We start from the raw sequence: 21,853 nt of genomic DNA on the forward strand, positions 1-21,853 counted from the left end.
GTCTTGCAGATTGCATCCCTGATTTCCGTCCTTCATCAGTGCCCCCCACCCACCACACACTTCCTGGGGTGAATGACCCAGAATTTTCCGGGTTCCCATCAGGAGGCTTTATCTGGGGTCCTGGTGTGCAAACAGCAGTGGCGTGTGGATATTCCACATCGTGATATATAATGCCAGCCTGTTCCCATGGAGCAAAATTCCATAATGCCTTCAGAGCAAAACTAAATAAATAAGAATTCACTTTTCAGTTTTTGATAATAGCTTTATTGAGATATCATGCACATACTCTACAGTTCACCCATTTAGAGTGTATAATTCAATGGTTTTTATTTGCAGGGTTGTGTGACCATCACCACAGTTCAATTTTAGATCATTTTTATCTCCCCGTGCTCATTAGTCGTCACCCTGCATTTCGTTTCAATGCTCCCTGCCCTAGGCAACATACAAAAATCTACTTTCTGTCTGTAGAGATTTCCCTATTCTGAATCCTACGATATGTGACTTTTTGTGTATAGCTTTTTCCGTTTGGCTTAATGTTCTCAAGTTCATCCATGTTGCAACATGAATCAGTACTTCCTTCCTTTTTCTGGCTGGATAATAGTCCATCGTATGGACCACATTTGATTGATCTGTTCATAAGTTGATGGACATTTGGGTTGTTTTTCCTTTGGGGCTGTTATGAATAATGATGCTGTAAACATTTCCGTACAAGTTCATGTGTGTGGACTTATGTTTTCATTTTTCTTAAGCATATATCAAGGAATGGAATTGCCGGGTCATATGATAAGTCCATATTTAACCTTTTGAGGACTTTCCAGTCTGTTTTCCAAAGCAGCTGTGTTATTTCATATCCCCACCAGCATTTATGAGTGTCCCAATTTCTCTACATTCTTACCAACGATAATCTGTCATTTCGATTATAGTCATCCCAGTGGGTGCAGAATGCTATCTCATTGTAGTTACAATTGAATTTTTCTTGATGGCTAATGACATTGACTATCTTTTCATGTGCTTCTTGGCTATTTGTATATCTGCTTTGCAAAAATATCCATTGAGAACTTCCACAGACCCATCCACTTTTGGAATAACTGGTCTCCCTGTGATGGGTTGAATTTTCAATTTATGTGGGCGCAGTGGAATTAGAGAAAACAGAAAGGGTACAAGAGTGATTTGGGTGGTAACTGGAGAAATTGTGCCCCAACTAATTCAGCTCAGAATGGCTCTGCTCAAGGATGCGATATAGAAGACTCACTCTAGACTCAGGGAGGGAGGCATGAGGAGGGAAAGGGGAGGCAGGAGGATGCCAGGGGAGCTGGCCATGGCATGCCTAGAAAGAAAGATTTTGTTAATTCTTCTAATGTACTTTTAATAATTTATGTTTAGTGGTATACACAGAAAAATGTTATGTGCAAAATAAAACTTGGAAATTTTCCAGAGGATAAGATTAAAAAAAAAAAAAGGAAGTTGTGATAATTGATTTATGCATATGACCACTTTTGAGACCACCGATCTAAGTGCCACATGATGGGATTAGGCCAGGCAGAGTCACGGGAGGGTTTTAGGAGAGGATGGGAGGATTTGGGAGGCATTTGCGGGTGAGTAGAATGGCTAAGGTCTGTTTTGGAGAGCGATTTGATCTGACGTGCTGATGCGCCTGGCTTTTCATTGCAAATGAGGTCCGTGCTGAAAGTGGTTGAGATGGAATTGTCAAGTCTTGTGTGATTTGGGATGTGTGTGCAGCTCCAGAGGGAGGTCTGGGCCTGGGGAGCCGGGCTGGGGATCTCAGAGAAGCAAATCGTTAGCGTAACCAGGGAACTAGTCGAGATGGCAGTGAGCAGAAAGGACAGCCAGGAGCCAACACAAAGTTCCAAAAACTCACACTGAGGACAGGGGTCTGGCTACAGAGCCTCTCTGTCTGGGTGTGTGGGCTTCCGTGGGAGTCTGGGACCCACCATGTATTCTTGCCATTGCTTCTGTTCTTGTCGAAGCCAGCCAGCCAGTTTCCGTTGAAGCAAGAATTCTTACTCAAGGAAAGGCAGTGGGTCACATGCCGTACTGCAGCCCCCTTCCTAAGAACCTCGCCGAAGAGCATATTTTTAAGGTGTGCAAAAACCAATGTGCAAGCAAGCACTCATGGAGAAAACTTGAGCCTCTCCAAGCCTCCCTCCGCTTCCCCGCCCATCTCGAGAGCACTAACCTGCTGCCTACAGCAGAGGCAAGCTCCAGCCGTTGCCATGGTGATCGAGGCTGCAGAGAATGGCATTTCCTAGGCTCTTGGGTCAGCTGTCTGTGGGTTCAAGATCCCAGCCTAGCATACAAAAGGCGGTTAATCGATGTTTGTGGGAGGAGGGAACGCTTGTCTCCTGTGCTCCCGCCACACCCCAGCGTTCCGTGCTGTAAGAATGATCTTCTCAACGTGGAACAGATTCGCAAAGTTGAAATTAAAAAAAAAACAAAACCTCTCTGGTTTTTTGAAGGTTTATTGAAGTATAATTTACATATACTATGGTTTGCCCGTTTTTAGTATACAGTTGGTACATTTTAGGAATGGTATACAGTCATGTAACAACCATCACAGGATACAGAACGTTCAGTTTCTCCAAAGGTCCCCGTGCCTTTCCCTGTGTCCCCCCGTAGCCCCAGCACCAAGCAAGCTTTGATTTGCTCTCAGTCACTGTAGTTTTTGCCTTTCTAAAATTTCATGTGAAGGAAATCATTCGATATTTTGCGTTTTGACCTTTTTTCGCCCAACATAATGTTTCTGAGATTCGTCCATGTTGCTGTATATATTGGTGTTTGGTTAGTGATATTAATTATCCAGTAATTAATATTTCGTTCCTTCTTATTGCTCGGTAGTATTCCGTGCTATGGATATACCACAGTTTGCCTCTTTTCGTGGTGATGGATATTAATAGGTTGCTTCCAATTTTTGGCCACTATGAATAATGATGTTATTAATATCCACCTTTTCTACCAACATTTCGAGATTTTTCTCCACTATTTGCAATGGTAAAATATTATACTTTTTTTTTCATTCTTGTCAGTTGGGTAGAGGAAATGACCTCTCCTTCTGGTTTTGCTATCCAGTTTTTTTTTTAAGTTTGTTTTTTATTTTTTAGTAATCTCTACACCCAAGGTGGGCTTCAAACTCACAACTCTGAGATCAAGAGTCGAAGCTCTTTGTAAGTGAAATAAGTCAAGCAGAGAAAGACAACTATCATATGATTTCTCTCATCTATGGAACATAAGAACTAGGATGATCGGTAGGGGAAGAAAGGGATAAAGAAAGGGGGGGTAATCAGAAGGGGGAATGAAACATGAGAGACTATGGACTATGAGAAACAAACTGAGGGCCGCAGAGGGGAGGGGGGTGGGGGAATGGGATAGGCTGGTGATGGGTAGTAAGGAGGGCACGTATTGCATGGTGCACTGGGTGTTATATGCAACTAATGAATCATCGAGCCTTACATCAGAAAAAAAAAAAAAAAGAGTCGAAGCTGTTTGGACTGAGCCAGCTGGGCGCCCCATTCTGCGTAAATTTGCAGTTATTAGGAAATCACTCATGTCAACATTTTCTGTGTTCCGGTTTTAGCATTATACTAGCTGCTGCCTCTTCCACCCCGAGATTATAAAAATATTCACCCTAGCTCTCTTGTCATGAGTGCGAAAAGGAGTCCTTTGACCCACGGAGGAATTCGGGTCAAACCTGAATAGAAAAGCAGGTCAGAAGGGAATGACATTTCTGACTGGATGCCCCTGAGAAGAAGCAGTTAGGATGTCAACTGCCAGAGAAAACTTCAGTTCAATGACCCACCATGGAATTTCTCCCTTGATTCAAAGCTAAAAGCCCGGCTGGGATCCAAGCAGTAGAGACGTTGCCATCTGAACTCAGGAAGGGAGCCGTTTTCTCAGAAACAGCGCAGACCTGGCCAATGTCTTAGCGATCTCTGCTTCCAAACCACAAAAATACTTCATTCTGCTTGTCATTTTGCAGAGTTCTCCCCTGGTCCTGTCAGTAATCATTCTGGGGTGGGTTTGGCGGGGGAGGTAGGGAGTGGAAGTCCTTCCTGTTCGTTATTTTCTGGTTCCACTGATGTTCAGCTGTGATTCCAGCCTAATTCTAAATATGCTGATGTAACTAAAATTTCTGTAAATGGTTCAATTTGAAACCAAATCAGTAAGACTTCTATTGCTTCACCTGTGTATGTCTAAATTAAGTTCACACACATACCTCCCTCTTCATAGGCTTTGTCTTTTGGCATAAAACTGTCGTGCACACTTCACAGTATCACCATATGCCTGTTTTGCATAAGAGTTAATAACTTTGTGCAAATACAGCCTCATAACAAAGAAGTCCTTGCTTCTTGTTCTGTCTGCCCTGGGAGTTTGTTTGTTGAAGTCCTCACTCCCAGGATCCCAGAATGTGACCACATTTGGAGATAGGGTCTTTCCAAAGGTAATCAAGTTAGAATGAGATCACTAGGGTGAACCCTAACCCAGTGCGACTGATGTCCTTACAAGAAGAGGAAATGTGGGCACAGACACGCACAGAAAGAAGACTAGATGAGGCCCAGGGAGAAGGCAGCTGTCCACAAGCCAAGGAGAGAAGCCACAGGAGAAACCAGCCCTGCCCACGCCTGCATCTCGGCCTTCTCGCCTCCAGAACCGTGAGACAATACATTCCTGTCGTGTGAGCCCCCACCGTGGAGCTCTGTTACAGCAAATCCTCACAAATCCATGTACTACCCAACCAGGGTGCCCCCAAACCTCCTTCCCGAGTAGAAATTCTGGAGTTCAGACAGCTTTTACATCATGGGAAGATATGGAGTCTATCTAAAGAGCAATGTGAGGACCTACAGAGGTGTTTTAACCCAAGGCGTATACACAGGTGCCTTTTCTTTTAAGAAAGTCCATGTTGGGGGCGCCTGGGTGGCTCAGTTGGTTACGCGTCTGCCTTTGGCTCAGGGAGTGATCCCTGGGTCCTGGGATCGAGCCCCGCATCCTCATTCTTGGGCTCCCCGCTCAGCAGGGAGTCTGCTTCTCCTTCTCCCTCTGCCCCTCCCCCTGCTTGTGCTGGCTCTCACGCGCTCTGTCTTATAAATCACTTACTTATTTACTTAATTAATTAATTAAAAAAGAAAGTCCGCGTTGGCACCGATGTGGATAAAAGCCGGGATGGGTGGGTGGAGGGGACCACTTGTTTTGTGTCCGCCTGGCCAGGCTCTCATCCCCAGTTACTCAGTCAAACCCGAATCTGGGTGTTGCCGGGAGGTATTCTGTAGATGCACTCAGCTTCTACGGTCAGTTGACTTTAAGTGAGGAGATTTTCCTAGAGAATGTGGGTGGGCCTCGTCCGGTCCGTCGAAAAGCCTGAAGAGCAAACACTGAGGTTTCCCCGAAGAAGGAGAATTCTGCCTCAAGACTGCAGCCTCAGCTCCCGCTTGAGTCTCCAGCCTGCCAGCCAGCCCCACGCATCTCAGACTTGCCAGACCCACAGCCATGTGAGCCAGTTCCTTGAAATGAGTCCCTTAAAAAAGGCCCAAATGTGGATATGGATAAGTCTGTCTATATCTCTGTGTACTAATAAATGTGTCTGTACATGCACACGTATACACATATGCCCATATATGAACACCCATACATATACGTATGTACACACACACACATGCCTGTACATGTATGTCCTACATTTACCAGTTTGCTTGGACTGCATAATAAAGCACGGCAGGCTGAGCCATCTAAACAACAGGAATGTATTCTCTCCCAGTCCTGGAGGCTGGAAGTCTGAGATCCAGGCGTGGGCCGGGCTGGTTTTCCTGAGGTCTACCTCCTTGGCCTGCAGACAGCTGCCTTCTCCCCATTTCCCCCCATGGTTTCCCCATGTGTGTCCAGGTCCTGATCTCTTCTTATGAGGACACCAGTCACGTTGGATTAGGGCCCACCCTGATGACCTCAGTTTACCTTAATTACCCCTTTATGGGCCCTGTGGGCAAGTACACTCGCACTCTGAGGTGCCGGGGGCTGGGACTTCAGCTTAGGAATTTGGGGGGCACAATTTGGCCTGTGATGCTGCCGGTTGTTTCTCTGGTGGAACTCGGATGGTTCTGGGACATACACTGTTTCTGCTTTAGGGAGCTGGTGGCCTCCCTCCCTGAGAAAGGGGAGGATTTGGAAATGTGAGGGGTTCCATGCAGCTGGATAGAGACCCCCAGGAAGGGGGGGACCCTCAACTGCCTCTGGGAAAGGAAAACATTGTCCTGACGTTTCTCTCTCCCAGACAACAGCAGCATGGCCAGCCTCCGCTCAGATGGGCCTCCGTGTGTTTCGTTCGCTACCCGGGGAGAATTCTACAAGTCAAGCTGCAGGTCAAAGTGCAGGAAGGGTCCTCGAGATTTGCTGTGTCCCTGACTTTTATCCCAAGTCAGGCGGCTGTGCCGTGGTGCCTATGTTTTGGAAGCTGCGTTTCCGTTTCTCTGTGCTCGCTGCGTAGATAAGCCTGTCAATGTTTACGCGAGATCGGGGCTGTTTCTGCAGCTTGTCATCCAATATTTTTTCCCTCGTGAAGATGTCCCATGGTATAAAATACTTCTCCAGAATTTTGATTGCGTTCTCAAAGGGAGAGAAATTTGTTTTTATCTTTTAATTAAAACAGTGCGAAGTTCCCATTTTAGGTGCCATTCCTGTGTTTTATAGTCCTGTTTCCAATTACTTTGTCACACAGACACGCTGTGAGAGTCCCCTTCTGCCTGTGTCTCTGGGCACTTGGGCTGCATTCATTAAGAATCTGTTGGTTGTGTGGGATTCACAGGAAGACCAAAGTGGGTACAGTATGAAGCCCATACAGTACTGACGCCCTGTCTGTCAGAAAGTGCACCCTGGCTGAGGCGCAGAGGTGGAGGGGTAACAATCCGGGACTCTGGCAGGGGACGCTTGGGCCAGCACGGTGGCCAGGAGAGGCTAACGGGACAGGCCAACATTTCAAGTGGGAGCCGTATAGTGAGGGAGGGTCCTCCAGAATGTTATCCCAGGGACCAGACGAAGCCTCATGCAGATCCCAGCTTGGAACGGTCCCTGATCGACAGAATCTCCTTCCAAAAGACGCGCCTTGTAGACACCGTGCGGGAGGGATCCATTTCCAAAACACAAACACAGTTTCTTTTGCAATCATGTCTTTTGTCACTGTTCCAAAGTTTTAATCACAGAGAAAAGGAAAGAATGGCACCTTGAAGACATTTGATAATTGCTTCGTGTTTCCCACATTTGTGGGATGGGCCGATCATTTCTCACACACACTTCCAAACACACGGGTGTTTGTCCCAAAGGGCTGTCACAGGTCTGGTACGTAGTAAACGCTCGATGAGTACTTGCCAGCTGAGTTCTCTGACGCTCACCACATATACTCAGGCCACGTGAAGAATGTCCGTTCGTGGATTTGTGCTCTGACACACCGTACGTGGTAACGAATGTGCACCCACCTCTCCACACTCACACATCCGCTTGTGGGCCGTGCAGAGCCTGGGGCTTTAGGGTTTAGAACTTTGCAAACCAACCCACCGGACAAGTCCTGGGCCCCGTCTTCTACCCCGAGCCTGCCTCCCGCCAGGCCTCCTCTGGGAAAGCTCTGAGGCTCCGACTGCCGCGGGCCTGAGTATGGAGTGGGGCTTTCATCCCCAGAGCAGGTGGAGTGTGAACCAGGGAGGGACAGGGCCACTTTTACTCGGGGCCTGAAGCAGACCAATGAGGAGGTTACTGCAGGAAATGAGAAAGACGGTCAGTAAGGAAACACGGAGCATTTTAAGGCAGAACCGACATGACGTGGGGATTGATAGATTTCTGTGTCTGGAAAGGGTGCCTCCTAGGCCCCGTGCCCATGGCTCCAGCCCAGCCCCTTTGGGGGTTGTTGGGCACCTGGCCCTGGGAGGCGGAGGGCGGGGGGACAGTGGCTCAGAGTGTGAGATCCCCCCGGAGCAGGTGGGGAGTGGGCTCTGGATTGGCTGGCGTGCATGCTGGAGGCGAGGTCCACTGGTTTCCTGTCTCTAGGAGTTAGCTAGCCCTTGAGGGGCAGTCAGTCCAGGGTCAACAAGGCCCGGGGAGGTCAGAGTGTCAGAACATAGACAATAAAAGTCCTTGTTAACACGGCCGGAAGAGGGTGGGGCAGCTCCAGGTCCCTCTGTGCAGCTACTGGATGCTGAGGCAGAGGGTCCTGGGCTGCATAGACCTGCACCGTGAGGTGAGGCAGGATCCGCCAGGCCGGGCTTGTTCCCACCGGCCTCCTCTGTCCATGGCTCTGCCTCCTAAAGCAGCACTTCGTGCAGGTTTTTCTGTGCTTTTGAATCACCTGGGGAACTGACTGAGTAGGTCCAGCGAACCTGTTATTCTTGCATTTCTAACAACAGCCTAGCAGCCCCAGGCACAGCAGGAGTGCCAGTCCCCCCACTGACAGGGCCCAGGCTCTGCGCAGGGAAGTTGAAGTCGGGGCTGAACCCACCCCTTCCCAAGACGGCTTCTCAGTGAGCAAGGCATTCCACACTCTGCCCTTGGCAGCCTCTGGCCAGCTTGACTTTCCGCTGTTGGCGTCTCCTCCTCCCGGAGCATGAACACGCTTGGATTTCATTCTGTTGCCCATCCAGACGTTTTCATACCACCGTCTCCGGGGCAGGACTCACCACTGTGCTCATGCAGACTCATCTGCCGTCTTCCCGCGGCTCTAGGCATGAGCTTTGGCCACCTGCCGTCCACACCCCGCGTGACGGCGAGGCCTTAGCCACTGGAATCCTCTTTTCTGTAATGCTGAGCCCCAGACTCTTCTGTAGCCACCAGAGCTGGGGCTGTCTGCTCACCACAAGGCAGAAAGGGGTGACGTTTTAGTGACCACACAGTGTGAAGCAGAAGCAACGACCAGCACACACAATAGAGAAGATGGGCGAACGTGGCTCCATCCAGACTGAACCCACAGGTGCCAAGGAAAGAGGAGCGGGATGCTGGCAAAGACAGAGGGGGCACAGTCAGACCTCGCGGTTGGTGTACGAAGGGTGTACGTGTGTCCAAAAGACGGAAGTTGAAGACCAAAAAGAAAGAGTGAGCCAAGGCTGTCAAGAAGCTGCTAGTGGAAGAGAACATTGGAATTATCAATCAGTATGAAGAGATTTTCCACTTCACTCAGATCTGGCAAAGTGGATACAAAAATCAAAATGAGGGGTGCCTGGGTGTCTCCGTCAGTTATGCGTCTGCCTTCAGCTCAGGTCTGATCCCAGGGTCCTGGGATCGAGCCCTGCATCGGGCTCCCTGCTCTCCCTCCTCGGCGGGGAGCCTGCTTCTCCCTCTCCCTCTGCCGCTCCCCCTGCTTGTGCTCTCTCTCTCTCTCTGTCAAATAAATAAAATCTTCAAACAAACAAACAAACAAACGAGGCACCACTTTCCATGCTATGATCAGAAATACATGGAAATATGGGGAGCGTGTGAGGGTGTGGCTGGAGAAACGGGTTCATCCGCGGCCTGCCTGAGGCGTGGTCTAGTGCCACCTTTCTGGTCCACGTTCTAACCGCCGGTCTGAACACCCTTCAGTGGAGCGATTCCCCCCACTTGGGAACTGGGTCCTCACTTGACAGGGAAACCGCACACAGTAACAGGGGCTGTTATAATCCGGGGGACGATCTTTGCTTCTTCCACCCGAGGGGAGATTTGGCAGCGATTACAGACACGTTTGGTTGTCACAGCTGGCGGCGGGGGTGGGGTGGGGGGGATGGACTCAGGTGCTCCCGGCATCTAGCTAATAGACCGGGATGCTGTTGCACATCCTAAAATGCACAGGACAGCCTCCCCCCGCCAAAAAAGAGTAACTGGCCTCAAATGTGAGCCATGCTGGGTTGAGGGAGCTGCCTTGGGCTCAGCAATTCTGCTCCCAACGTGTGCCCCCGATAGGGGAGCTCCCCCCATCCCCACGGGGACTCAATGCCCACTGCAGTGTGTAGGCAACGCCATCTGTGTCCGGGCACTGTGCTAGGGATGGGGGCTGATTGTATTCTTTGTGGCAGAAAAAAAGGGGACGGAAACAAGTTACGTGTCTGTTGGCAGAGAACAGGCAAGCAGGTTGCATTAGCATCTCAAGTTTCTGTAACAACCCAGTTCACAAGGAGCACTGCGCCGTGGACTGGGGTGGGGGCAGGAGGGGCAGAACTTGCGTTATGCACTAAGGTGTGCTCGCCTGCACTTTGAACACCCCCCACAACACACGCACACCCACGCATGCACAACACACTGATATAAGAGCCAGTGGGGAAACCTCCTGTCTCTCTCCTCCTCCCCTCCGCCAGCTGCAGTTTCCATGGCAACAGCTGAGGCCGCCTCCTTCTGGAGGCCAGGTAATTGCTCTTGGAGGGAAGGGCAGCTGGGGGCTCAGGCCCACGGTCTTGCAGCCATGGTCTGAGCAGGACTCTTGCGCCCCTTGAAATACATCCTTGAGTGGGAGCCCGGCAAAAGATCACAAAACCCGCCGTGAGGGGCTCCTAGGACCCGGCCAGAAATCACACATGTCTTTAGAGCACCAGTGACCTATGCATTACCATTTCTTCTCCTTGCTCATTCATTCATTCATTCATTCATTCATTCATTCAACAAATAGTATGGGTCGATTGTTCTGGGAGCCGGGGATACAAGGAAAAACCAACCTGAAGAGGAAAGGCTCGCTCTTGGCTCAGAGAGCTGAGCTGTGAGCAGCTCTTGTTCCTTCAGATGCGATTCTCTTAGAGTCATTCGGCAGGAGCTGATGGATGGACCACTGCGGACCAGGGTCACGCGAGGCAGAGCGGTGCATCAGGAAGAAAGCCCACCAAAATCCCTGCCCCCGGCATGCATGTAGTCCAGGAGCGGGGGAGATGTTAACCCAACATATGTGTTTGTGTTCTCTCTCTACTGTCTGCCTGGCCCACAGGAGGATTGCCAGCCATTTTCAGAATGCGAACAAATGAGTGGATTCGGTTTAGCTCACAATTGGGATTTTGGTGCCTTTATTCATTTAACGTGGTATCATAGCATTAAGCTTCCTTCCTCGGATAGCCGGGCAGTTGGTTGGATGTCAGAGACACTGGAATTATCTGAGTAGGAGGAAGGAGGGCCACACGAGGCAGGGAGAGAGCCGATGGCCTTTAGGTTTCTGCTCACCACAGAGAGCTTTGGTGAACGTTTTCATATCTGGATGGAGAAGAGCTCAGGAAACACAACTCTAGAACTTACCGCCTTAAGAAGAAAAGACAGGAGCTAAAAAAGTAGGTACAGAAGGAAAGACAAAGTAAAGCAAAGTGAGAAAATGGGTAAAACTACTTGCAACCTAATGAAAATCAAAGAAATTATATCTTTTACCTGCCAGTTGTGTTTGTGAGAAATGAATTTAAAATATGGGGGGCAGAAATAAGCCTCAAATTATATATATGGACAGGAAGGCTTTAAAGATGAAAATTGAGGGGCACCCGGGTGGCTCAGTTGGTGAAGCGTCTGCCTTCGGCTCAGGTCGTGATCCCAGGGTCCTGGGATCGAGTCCCGCATTGGGCTCCCTGCTCAGCCGGGAGCCGGCTTCTCCCTCTGCCTGCTGCTCCCCCTGCTTATGCTGTCTCTCTGACAGATAAATAAATTAAAATCTTTTCTAAAAATCGAAAAATAAGTAAAGGAGAAAATTGAAATGATCAAAAAATACAAACTGACATTCCAACCTCTTTGTACTTGAAACAACAACAACATCAATAAAGCCCTGGATGTGAAAAGCAAACTGGTAAGCCGTTTTTCTCATTGTCAGAAGGACAAAGATGAAAACATCGTCCAGCGGAGTTGGCGGTTGTGTGGAAAATGGATACCTTCCTGGGCTGGCGTTGAGAAGGCAGCTTGCTATAACCTTTCTGGCAAGTTCTTTTAACAGTGGGCATCAACATGTAAAACGCATATGCCCCTTGACCCAGCAAACCCACCTCTGGGAACCTCGGCCCCACAGACATTCACAGAAGCACCCCCAGCCACACCGAGGTCGAGGTCAAGGAGGTCCGAGTGACAGGTGCATCGAATGTGCGCATAGGGATGTGAGGTGCCCTGTTGCGGCTAGATTTTACAGCCCAAAGACACGAATTCTTTGCTTGATAAAGAAACTGTGTTTTGAAGGATATTTGATGTTGAAGGATTTGATGTTAAATCAACAAGAGCTGAACTAAAAACTTGTATAGCGTCAGATATCCAAGTTTGAGCAAATATAACCCATTTACTTGTCCATTTATTCACACACCACGTGCCAGACACTCAGTCCACCACAGACCGAGGTGAGGACACGGCAGAGATGAAAACCACGGTGTGTCTATTCCCAGAGGGCATCCGTGTCAGCGGGTGACGAAGACAGAACAGAAGTCTGGGCCATCTGGGGAGCCAGGTGACAATATCTAGAAAAGCTGACAGGGTGCGTTCCCCTCCCACCCAGTTCGAGGGTCGTGCCCCGCTAGAAGGGCTCACACGGGGCATGTTTGTTCAGACTCTGTGCCGGGCACTGCTCGTGCACCGGAGAGCCAGCGTTGCAAAGAAGAGAAGTGGATGCCAACCGAAATGTCCACCGACAAGCAACGTGCACGTTCATTGAGGTCTGTAGAGACAATGGGATATGATGGACGGTTTCCAAGCAACAGAGAATGGACATGAGCTGCAGAGTGGTTCCTTGATGTGAGACCCCCACCCCGTCTCTCTCAGCTGCCTGCTCATGTTCTCTGCTGCCCTCAGAACTCCCTGATATTATTCCTCTCCTCTCTGTCTGCTCCCCACTTTTAGCTGGCATTATTTTGGATTCAGGGAACACAATTCATGTCGGTGAGGTGGGGAGCCTGTGCATGTGTGGCGGTTCTCCTGGGAACGCACAGCAGTGAGGAGAAAATACTCTTGGTTCAGAGACAGGGAGAGGGGGTGCGAGCCCTTCATTTTCTCAACAGACTTTTAGTAAGCACCTGCTTTGGGGTAGCCAGGCATTTTGATCCCACCACCGTCTGACTCAAGAGCTGGAAATTTCCAGCACTCCTTAGACTCCCGCTTTCTGGCCCCCTCCCCTCTCCTTCCAGGAGCCTGCTGCAGTTTCCATGGCAACGGCTGGAGCCTGCCTCTGCTGCTCAGTCAGGTGACAGCTCTTAAGAGAAAACGGAGGACGAGGTGCCCCCGACAGACCCAGCCTGGGTGGGGGAGGGGGGCTCACACCTGCAGCCGCTCCCCGACTGCTGGTCTGGCCCCTCCTTTGTGCACATTCATGCGCATCATTAGATGGGGTCACTGAGTAAGAACACAAAGCCGGCTCTTTGGGTCCCTGCAGGCCTTACAAGGACTCACAAACCTCCCACAAGAACCAGGGATGTTGGTCTTAGCCTTTCAACACTCAATGACTCATTCTACATATTGATTAAGCCCCACTCTTCCATGAAGCCAGAGATGCGAAGGTGAGAAAAACAAGCGGTCTCCGCCCTGAGACCCTAATATCCGAGACATCTGTTCCTCTGAAACAGGCATTTAATCATCAGACAAATAGGTACTGAGCCCCCCCGCCCCGTCACGTCCCAGGTGACAAAACAGGGGGTGCAGATGCGACAGAAACCAGACGTTCGAAAACCCCTGCTTGTAGGGCTTTTCTTGTAGTGGGGTCTCGGACAGTGGACAGGAGAACCCAGAACGTCACACCCTGATTAGTGCGGTGAAGAAAAAGAGCTCGGGTGAGGGGATCGGGAGAGGCTGGGCGGCCGATTGTTGCAGAGATCCAGGAGAGGATAGGAATTGAGCAGATGTGTAAGGGAAGGGTGTGCACAGGGATGAGGGAAGAGCGACCCAGGCTGTCTGGGGGCTTGCTGGGACATTCTAGGAAGGCAGCAGCCCCCAGCAGCGTCAGCTAACAGAACGTAAGAGGTGAAGTCAGTGATGGAGAAGGTCAGGTCAAGATTGAAGGAACTTTGGATATTATTAATTAGCCCCTGTAAGTATCAATCTGGGGAGTGTTATTGTAGTAAGTGTGTCCATTATTCAATGACACAAGAATGGAGGCATCCACATGGCTCAGAGTCCACGAGAGGGAGAGGAGTCACGCTGACAAACACACGGAGGTGACGTCAGAAGGACAAATGGTTTACTTGGTGACCAGTCTGGTGCCAGCTCCCACCTCCAGGAAGGGGACATGGAGAGAGGCATTCGGTGCTGGTTTGCGGTTTGGGGTGGGTGCGTCGTGGGCGGGGCTGTGATTACCAGGGTTGGGACGGGGTCAAAGGTGGCAGTGGTGATGATGATATTAGTCACAAGGACATTTCGCACAAGTGGCTGATTCGTCTGCTCTGTGTGAGCTCCATGAGCTGTGTGCCTTCCATTCACCCCTGACAGCCCTGAAAGACAGTTGCTACCCCTCCCCATTTTACAGGTGAGGTCCCTGAGGCGGAGAGGAAGAGGAAGCCACTTGGCATCATGGTTAAATGTGGGAGCACTGGTTCCAATCCATCATGCAGTCTTTGTCATCTCTTCGAGCCTCAGGTTCCTTATCTGCTCAAGAGAACCCTTTTAGGCCCTAGACAGCACTTTGGGTTTTATTAATTAGCCATTGTAAGTATAAATATACATAATATTGTTTATCACCTTTAACGGGGCTCGTAAGAAAAATAGGGCAATAAGAACCCCTGACTCACAGGTGGGTCTGAGATTAAATTTCACATGCAGGTTTATGGTTCGCATACAGTAGGTGCTCAATAAATACGAGTGACACGTTTTCAATAGGAGGAGTAGGAAGACTTTCCTTCCTAAAGACTGGAAAATGAGTAGGCAGGCCGTGGGGCTTCAGTGTAGAGTTGTGCAGGCTGTTCACTGCACAAGGGTGATAATCGAGGGGGCAGGTAAAAGGGCTGAAATCCAAACCGTCCTGTCCCACCAAGCTGGGCATGGAGGTATGAGGCTGCACCCTCCCAGACAAGGGGCACCAGGAAATTTGGACACCATCACCTCCCCGCACCAGGAATTTTGGACACCAACTCAAGGAGATGCTGGTGTAACAGTCAGTGTTCTTGGCAGTAAGCAACAGAAGCCAGTATGACTCCAGCCACTGAGAGGCACTGGGGGATGGCAGGTCGATCTTCGGAGAGGCAGGAAGTCTTTACATCCCCGTGGAGGTTCTGGAGGCAGACTCATAGAGGCCGGCCTCAGACTGGTCTGGGGAGGACACAGACGCTGCTACCCCAGGACTCAAGGGTCCACTAAGACCTCTGGGAATAAGCGTGCACTGTCTAAAAGGCGTCCTCTGCCATCCCAGTAACCCGTGTGCCTCGATGATTAATAAGGGGAGTCCTAACTCATAGCAAGGGTGGCAGAGGAAGAGGTGGAGGAAAGAGTAAACAGGGATTCTTTTTCCATCTGTTTTATGTGAATTTACAAACACATCTACAGAAAGGTCACAAACTCATAAAGACTTCTCAGTACATCCCAAGCACTTTACATATACAACTCAGTTACTATAATCATTCACATTGATTTTTACTTTAATTCAATGTAACACAGGATTTTAGAAGTGGGCTTGAAATGCTTGATGCCTGTAGGGTCCCAGGAAAGCCACTCGGCACAGGAACTAAAGCCAGGAGAAAATTAGAGCCAGGATTTTCATGCCAGAAAAGTGGAGAGAAACTCATTTGCAGCTGGCTCCAGGGATGGCATCTACAGAACAGACGACTAGTCTTCAACGTGTTTGGGAATAAACGTCTCCAGAATACTGGCTACATTTTACTGTTTCCGAGAAAGCCATTCCCTTCCTGAGTTAGAAGGCAATACATAGAGAGCTTGGACTCCAGTCTGGCACTCAGTTCATTAATCAGGGAAAATTCTGAGGTCCTTTGATTTATCTGGCACGCGGACTGAATGTTGACATTCTTCGAGCCTCGTCCAGAGGGCCATGAGACTCTGGACAAATGCCTCTCCCACATGAACCATCTTTTCAGTTTAATTCTGGCTCAGACTCTCAGTGAGCAGCTGGTGCCAGCACCTCATCGAGGGACACGGCTTCTCTTGGGTGTAGAGTACAACGTGGCCTCCTTTTCCCTGCTCAGTATGAGACTCAACATGTCAGTGTTCTTACCGTCACGGAGAGGGAAGCATGCACGAACGGGTCACAAGGAGACGCATAAATCTGACCACGTAAAACCAGTGAGATGCCACCTCACCCGTTAGGATGGTTACTATTAAAAACAAAAAACCACAAAACCCAGCAGAAATCAAGTATTGTGGAGGATGTGGAGAATCAGAAACCCTCGTGCACTGTTGGTGGGCGTGCAAGCTGGTGCAGCCACCGTGGAAAACAGTGTGAAGATTCTGCAAAAAGTTCCAAAGAGAGCTACCCTACGACCCAGCAATGCCACTTTTGGGTACATACCCAAAAGGACTGAAAGCAGGGTCTTGAAGAGGTATTTGTACACCCGTGTTTAGAGCAGCATTATTCACAGGAGCCAAAACGTGAACGCAGCCCAAGTGTCCGTCACTGAATGAATAGGATGGACAAAATGCAGTCTGTACGCACAGGGAATACTGTTCGGCTTAAAAAGAAAGGAGGGGTGCCTGGGTGGCTCCGTCGGTTAGGCGTCCGACTCTTGATTTCAGCTTGGGTCATGATCTCAGGGTCGTGGAATCAAGCCCTGCATTGGGCTCTGTGCTCAGCATGGAGTCTGCTTGAGATTCTCTCTCCTTCTCCCTCTGCCCCTCCCCCCTCAAAAATAAATAAATCTTAAAGGAAGGAAGGAAGGAAGGCCAAACACGTGCTACAACATGCATGGACCTTGAGGACGTTTTGCTAAGTGGCATAAGCCAGTCACAGAAAGACAGTATTGTGATTCCATTTATATGAGGTACTTAGAATAGTCAAATTCACAGAGACAGAAAGTAGACGGTGGTGCCAGGGGCTAGGGGAGGGAGGTGGGAGTTGTCCTTTCATGGGGACAGAGTCTCAGTTTCACAAGATGGAAAGTTCTGGAGATGGATGGTGGGGACAGTTGCACAACAATGTGAATGAACCTAAACTGGACCGTGTTCTTAAAAATGGTTAAGATGGTACATTTTATGTTATTATATGTATTTTGCCACAATTTAAAAAAAGCATGTATACGTATATGTATCGGGGAAAGCCACAAGTTAAGGGAGACTGAAAACCCAACTGGTCAACTTCATTGCAGCAGATGTGACGGTCAAAGGGATGCGTGTCGCTTACACGTATGAATTGTGTTTCAGGCCAGTAAGAAACCGTAAAGCACACAAAATGGAAACACAGGACAAAGGATCTGAGATCAGGTGTTCACAGAGCAAAACTCGCAGTGTGCAAGCAAGAGTAACACAGGACTCACCTCTCTTGTGAGCCACAAACTGGATGCCACGCCAAACCGAGACATGGTTTCCGCCACATCAGGTAGGCAAAGAAGACAGCACTTCGTCGACGGGGGGTTGGGGAAGCAGGCCCGTTCTAGTGCGGGCGGTGGGCACGTGTGGGATGCAGCCTGTCTGTCCGGTATTTTTGGTGAAGTTTAGAATATGTTCGCCCTCCGACCCAGAATTCTGCTTGCAGAATTCACAAGCGCACGAATGCCCACCTTGCGGTCGTAGTAGCGGCGTTTGGGAGCCGATGAGTTAGGACAAGCGCTGTAGTGGCTTGCAGCAAAAAGAAGAAAGCACTTTCCTCTAAAGCCACTTGCGTTCTTGAAGAGTATTTAACGCCATGGGTGTTGGGGTCCCCAAGATGACCTGCGGTTTCCACAGTTCACTGGAAGGACCCTCGGGACGCAGCGCGAACTCGTCCTCACACCTGGGTCCACAGCACGAGCACGTCATGCGCGAGTGCCTGGCATCGTTTCCTTCCTCCGCCTAGTGAAACCGCTTGGTTATTTATTTGAGTTTCGCTCACCGAAATTCATATAGCCGGGAGGAATAGGCAAGGGCAGTTCTCCCTAGAATCAAACACAGATCACTTCTATTTTTTCCTTGCAAGGAGGAACGTTTCTGACATCACAGATAGAACAGATAGTGTGGGTTCCGGGCAGGGGGGCAAACGAATTTTGTTCTTTCCACAAGCTCCTGTTGTGTGTCATGTGTGCTAGGACGTCCTCAAACTCACATTTGCCTCTAGAGCCTGCATGTTTCCCTGCCCTGAGCCTCTCTCTCTGTGTCTCTGCAATTCTGCAGCCCCCGCACCTCCCCCCCCCAGCTGCAGTTCCCATGGCAACAGGCAAGAGTGGCCTTTGTCCTGCAAAGGTCTTCAGGGAGAACAGCAAACAGCAATGGACAGCAAAATTAACAGGCGGGCGTGGGGAGGGCTCAGACCTGCAGGGAGGGCTCAGACCTGCGGGTCGTCTCCAGACATGTTCTTTCCGGGAATTAAAATGCACCCTTGGGCGTTTGTAGAATGTCACCAATCAGGCTTGCTGCCTTAGACGTGGCACGTCTCCCACGAGCACCGTGATGCAAGCGTTATCTACTGTAATTAACATGTTCATAGACTATGGGTTTCACACCAGCAGTAATGGCAGATCCTGTTCTAGGATGTGGGGATAGAACAGTGCTTTTCAACTGGGGACAATTTTGCCTCCCCAAGGAGACATTTGGAAATATTCTTGTTGCCACAAGTAAAGGGGGTGGGTGCTGTTAGCATCTAGTGCATAGAGGCAGGGATGTTCTAAACATCCTACAGTGACAGGACACCAGCCCCCCACAACAAGGAATGACCCAGCTGCAAACATCAGTAGTGCCAAGGTTGGGAAACCCTGGGATACGGTAATGTGGAAAAACCTGCCTGAAAATTCTCGTGGTGCTTACTTTCTGAGGGAGGAGACAGACCACAAACTAAATATGATTTATGTGCTCTGATAAAGAATGAGGGAGTTCGCAGATGAGACGGTGGCTGGCGTCAAAGTGATGGAGTGGTCAAAGAAAGCTTCTCGCAGGTTGTGATAAATGAAGAGAGAGATGAACAAAGCCAGGAAGCAAGTCATGGCAAAAGAACATTCCAGAGAGAGGGTACAGTACGTACAAAGGCCCTGGGGTGGAAATACAAGCACATTCAAGGAAGGGCAAAGAGACCAAAGTTGCTGAACTGCTGTTAGGCAGGGTGAGGAAGGGGAGGGGATAGGGGTAGGTCAAGAAGGGCCTTGTCGATAGTAAGAACTGTGGGATTTGCAATTTAGCTATTAGAAATTTTGCTATCGTTAGCGTCATGTATATTAATTGAACATTTACTGTACGTCGGGCTTTCTCCGGGACACTGGAGATCACCAGGGCATGGATCCAGCGGGATCACTGCCTTCTTGCTGCTCCAAGGCCACTGGGAAAAATAGATCAAACAGTCACACAAAAGTAAACTGCAAGTAGAACAAATATGGACTCAGTGACTTCTCTGGGCTGTGTGGCCACTGGGCCAGGGCTGGGCCCACAGATGATGGGGACCCTCCATTAGTGAGGTGGCCAAGAGAGAGGAAGAAATGCGCGTGTCTTAGATGGTGGAGCTAGTCACTGAGATGAAGAATCCTGTTGTTTTTAGAATCAAGCAGTTTCAAATCTGGCTGAGGCCCCTGATTGCTGACACATCGCCATCATTATCATTGACAACCACTATCATTATCGTACAATAACTAGCATGTATTACGCTCGCCGTGTGCCAGGCGCACCGTGATACACTTTCTGTTGCTTTCCCAGGACATAGCAGCAAGGTGAGTGACGTGACCTTCCCACCTGACTGACGAGCTCCCGAGCACAGAGAAGATAAGGGAGGTCCTACCAGGTTCTAATTGCAGAGTTAGGCCGCCCTGGATGGAGCTGTCACACCACAGCCCCCTACACCCTCTGAGCCACTTGCCTCATTTGAAAAAAAGAGGACCTGCCTCTCAGGGTTCCTGTGAACATTACGTGAACAAAGGCACAACCGCCACTCAGCCAACACAACCAGTAACAGCACAGAAGACTCAGTCCTTGAGATAAACAACATTTTAATGCAATACTAAAAAAAAAAAAAAAAAAAAAACCCGTTGATGAAAACCCCCTCATGATGAACCAGATATGAACATTTTATTTATTTATTAAAGGAGGTTTAGTTTATTTATTTAATTTTTTAAAAAGTAATCTCTATACCCAGCATGGGACTTGAACTCACGACCCCGAGATCAAGAGTCACACACTCTAACAACTTAGCCATCAGGGTGCCTCGCTTTTATGTATTCTTAAATGTATTTTTTTATTTCCTCGTTTTATCTATCACTTCTTTTTTTTTTCCCCGCTAGGATTTTATTTATTTATTTAAGAGAGAGGGAGAACGCGAGCAGAGGGGAGAAGCAGAGGGAGACAGGGAGGGAGAAGCAGGCTCCCAGCTCAGGGACATGGGGCTCGATCCCAGGACCCCGGGATTATGACCTGAGCTGAAGGCAGATGCTTAACCAACTCAACCACCCAGGCTCCCTTTAAATGTATTTTTAAGGGGTAATTTTCTTCCAGAAATAGATTTTGAAAATATTATTGATGAATTTGCTTCCACTAAATCCAAGAAAGTCAAATTATACTAATTCTGAGTTTTTTTCCTTTTGTGTAAGCTATTTAGACATAAGATAATGTTATCAGTTTTAATATATTTACTTTTCAGTTTTTCAATATTATTTCAATGAGTTTAATGTTCTGGGGGAAAAAAGCAACCATTAAAAGTTTACATAAAAACATATATAGGGACGCCTGGGTGGCTCAGTCGGTGAAGCGTCTGCCTTCGGCTCAGGTCATGATCCCAGGGTCCTGGGATAGAGCTCCATATCCGGCTCTCTGCTCAGCCGGGAGCCTGCTTCTCCCTCTGCCTGCCACTCTCCCTCTGGCAAATAAATAAATAAATCTTTTTTTTAAATCTTTTAAAAAAACCACATATATAGGATCTCACGTTTTTTTCTTAGCCCCAAGCTTCACTACGGCTCAACACACACTGGACTTTATTTAAATTTTTGACATTCCGTCTTTCCATCATGGCTTTTTTTAGTTTGGGCATTCATTTTGATTTTTAGCTTAAGATGCCATTTTACCGTTCATGGAGAGATGTCACGGAGGCAAGAATTCAAATTGAAAATCAGAGCTGGAGATAGTTTTTGTAAACGTGGCTCTGGATGAGGGCAGCTCAGAGGGAGCAGAAAGGATGTGGAAGCTGGCCACTGAGGTGGGCCCTAGTGATTCATAGTCCTGGTCCTCGAGCCTCTGTGCGGTGCCCTCCTGCAGAGGAGACAGCTCGCTGACCTTTGTGACCAGTAGGACATTATAGGACTGTCCATGTGTGGCTTCCAGGTCGGGGTTATAAAAGGCCCAGTGGCTTCCCGCATGCCGTCTCTTGGCTCACTTGCTCTGGGGGAAACCACGTCGTGTGGGCACTCAGGCAGTCCTCTGGAGAGGAGGCCAGGAACTGTAGGCCAGGAACTGAGGCTTCCTGCCACCAGGCAGCATAACTCGCCAGGACTGTGAGGAAGCCACCTTGAATGCGCACCTCCCAGCCCCAGTCAAGCCTTGGGGTGAGTGCGGCCCTGGTCAGCATCTTACCAGCAAGCGCAGGAGAGGCTCTGAGCCAGAACACTCCGCTAAGCCGCTCCCGCTTCCCAGAATCATAGGCACTGTTGCTTGCGGTCCTAAATGTCGGGGTAACTTGTTAGCACAGTAGGTGACCAGTGCAGATGAGGGAGGTGGACTGGACCCAGTCACGGAGCCTCCACTACTTAGAGGAGAGCCTGGGGAAGGAAGACAAAGACCACAAGGGGTTAGTGTCCCTGTGAGCCGGTCAAGGTCTGTGAGCTGAGGGACAAGGAGGGAGCCATCAGATTTAGGGATGTAGAGA

Source organism: Ursus americanus, chromosome 21, assembly GCF_024610735.1.
Source record: "Ursus americanus isolate L20-20 chromosome 21, mUrsAme1.1.p, whole genome shotgun sequence".
Taxonomy (NCBI): Eukaryota; Metazoa; Chordata; class Mammalia; order Carnivora; family Ursidae; genus Ursus; species Ursus americanus.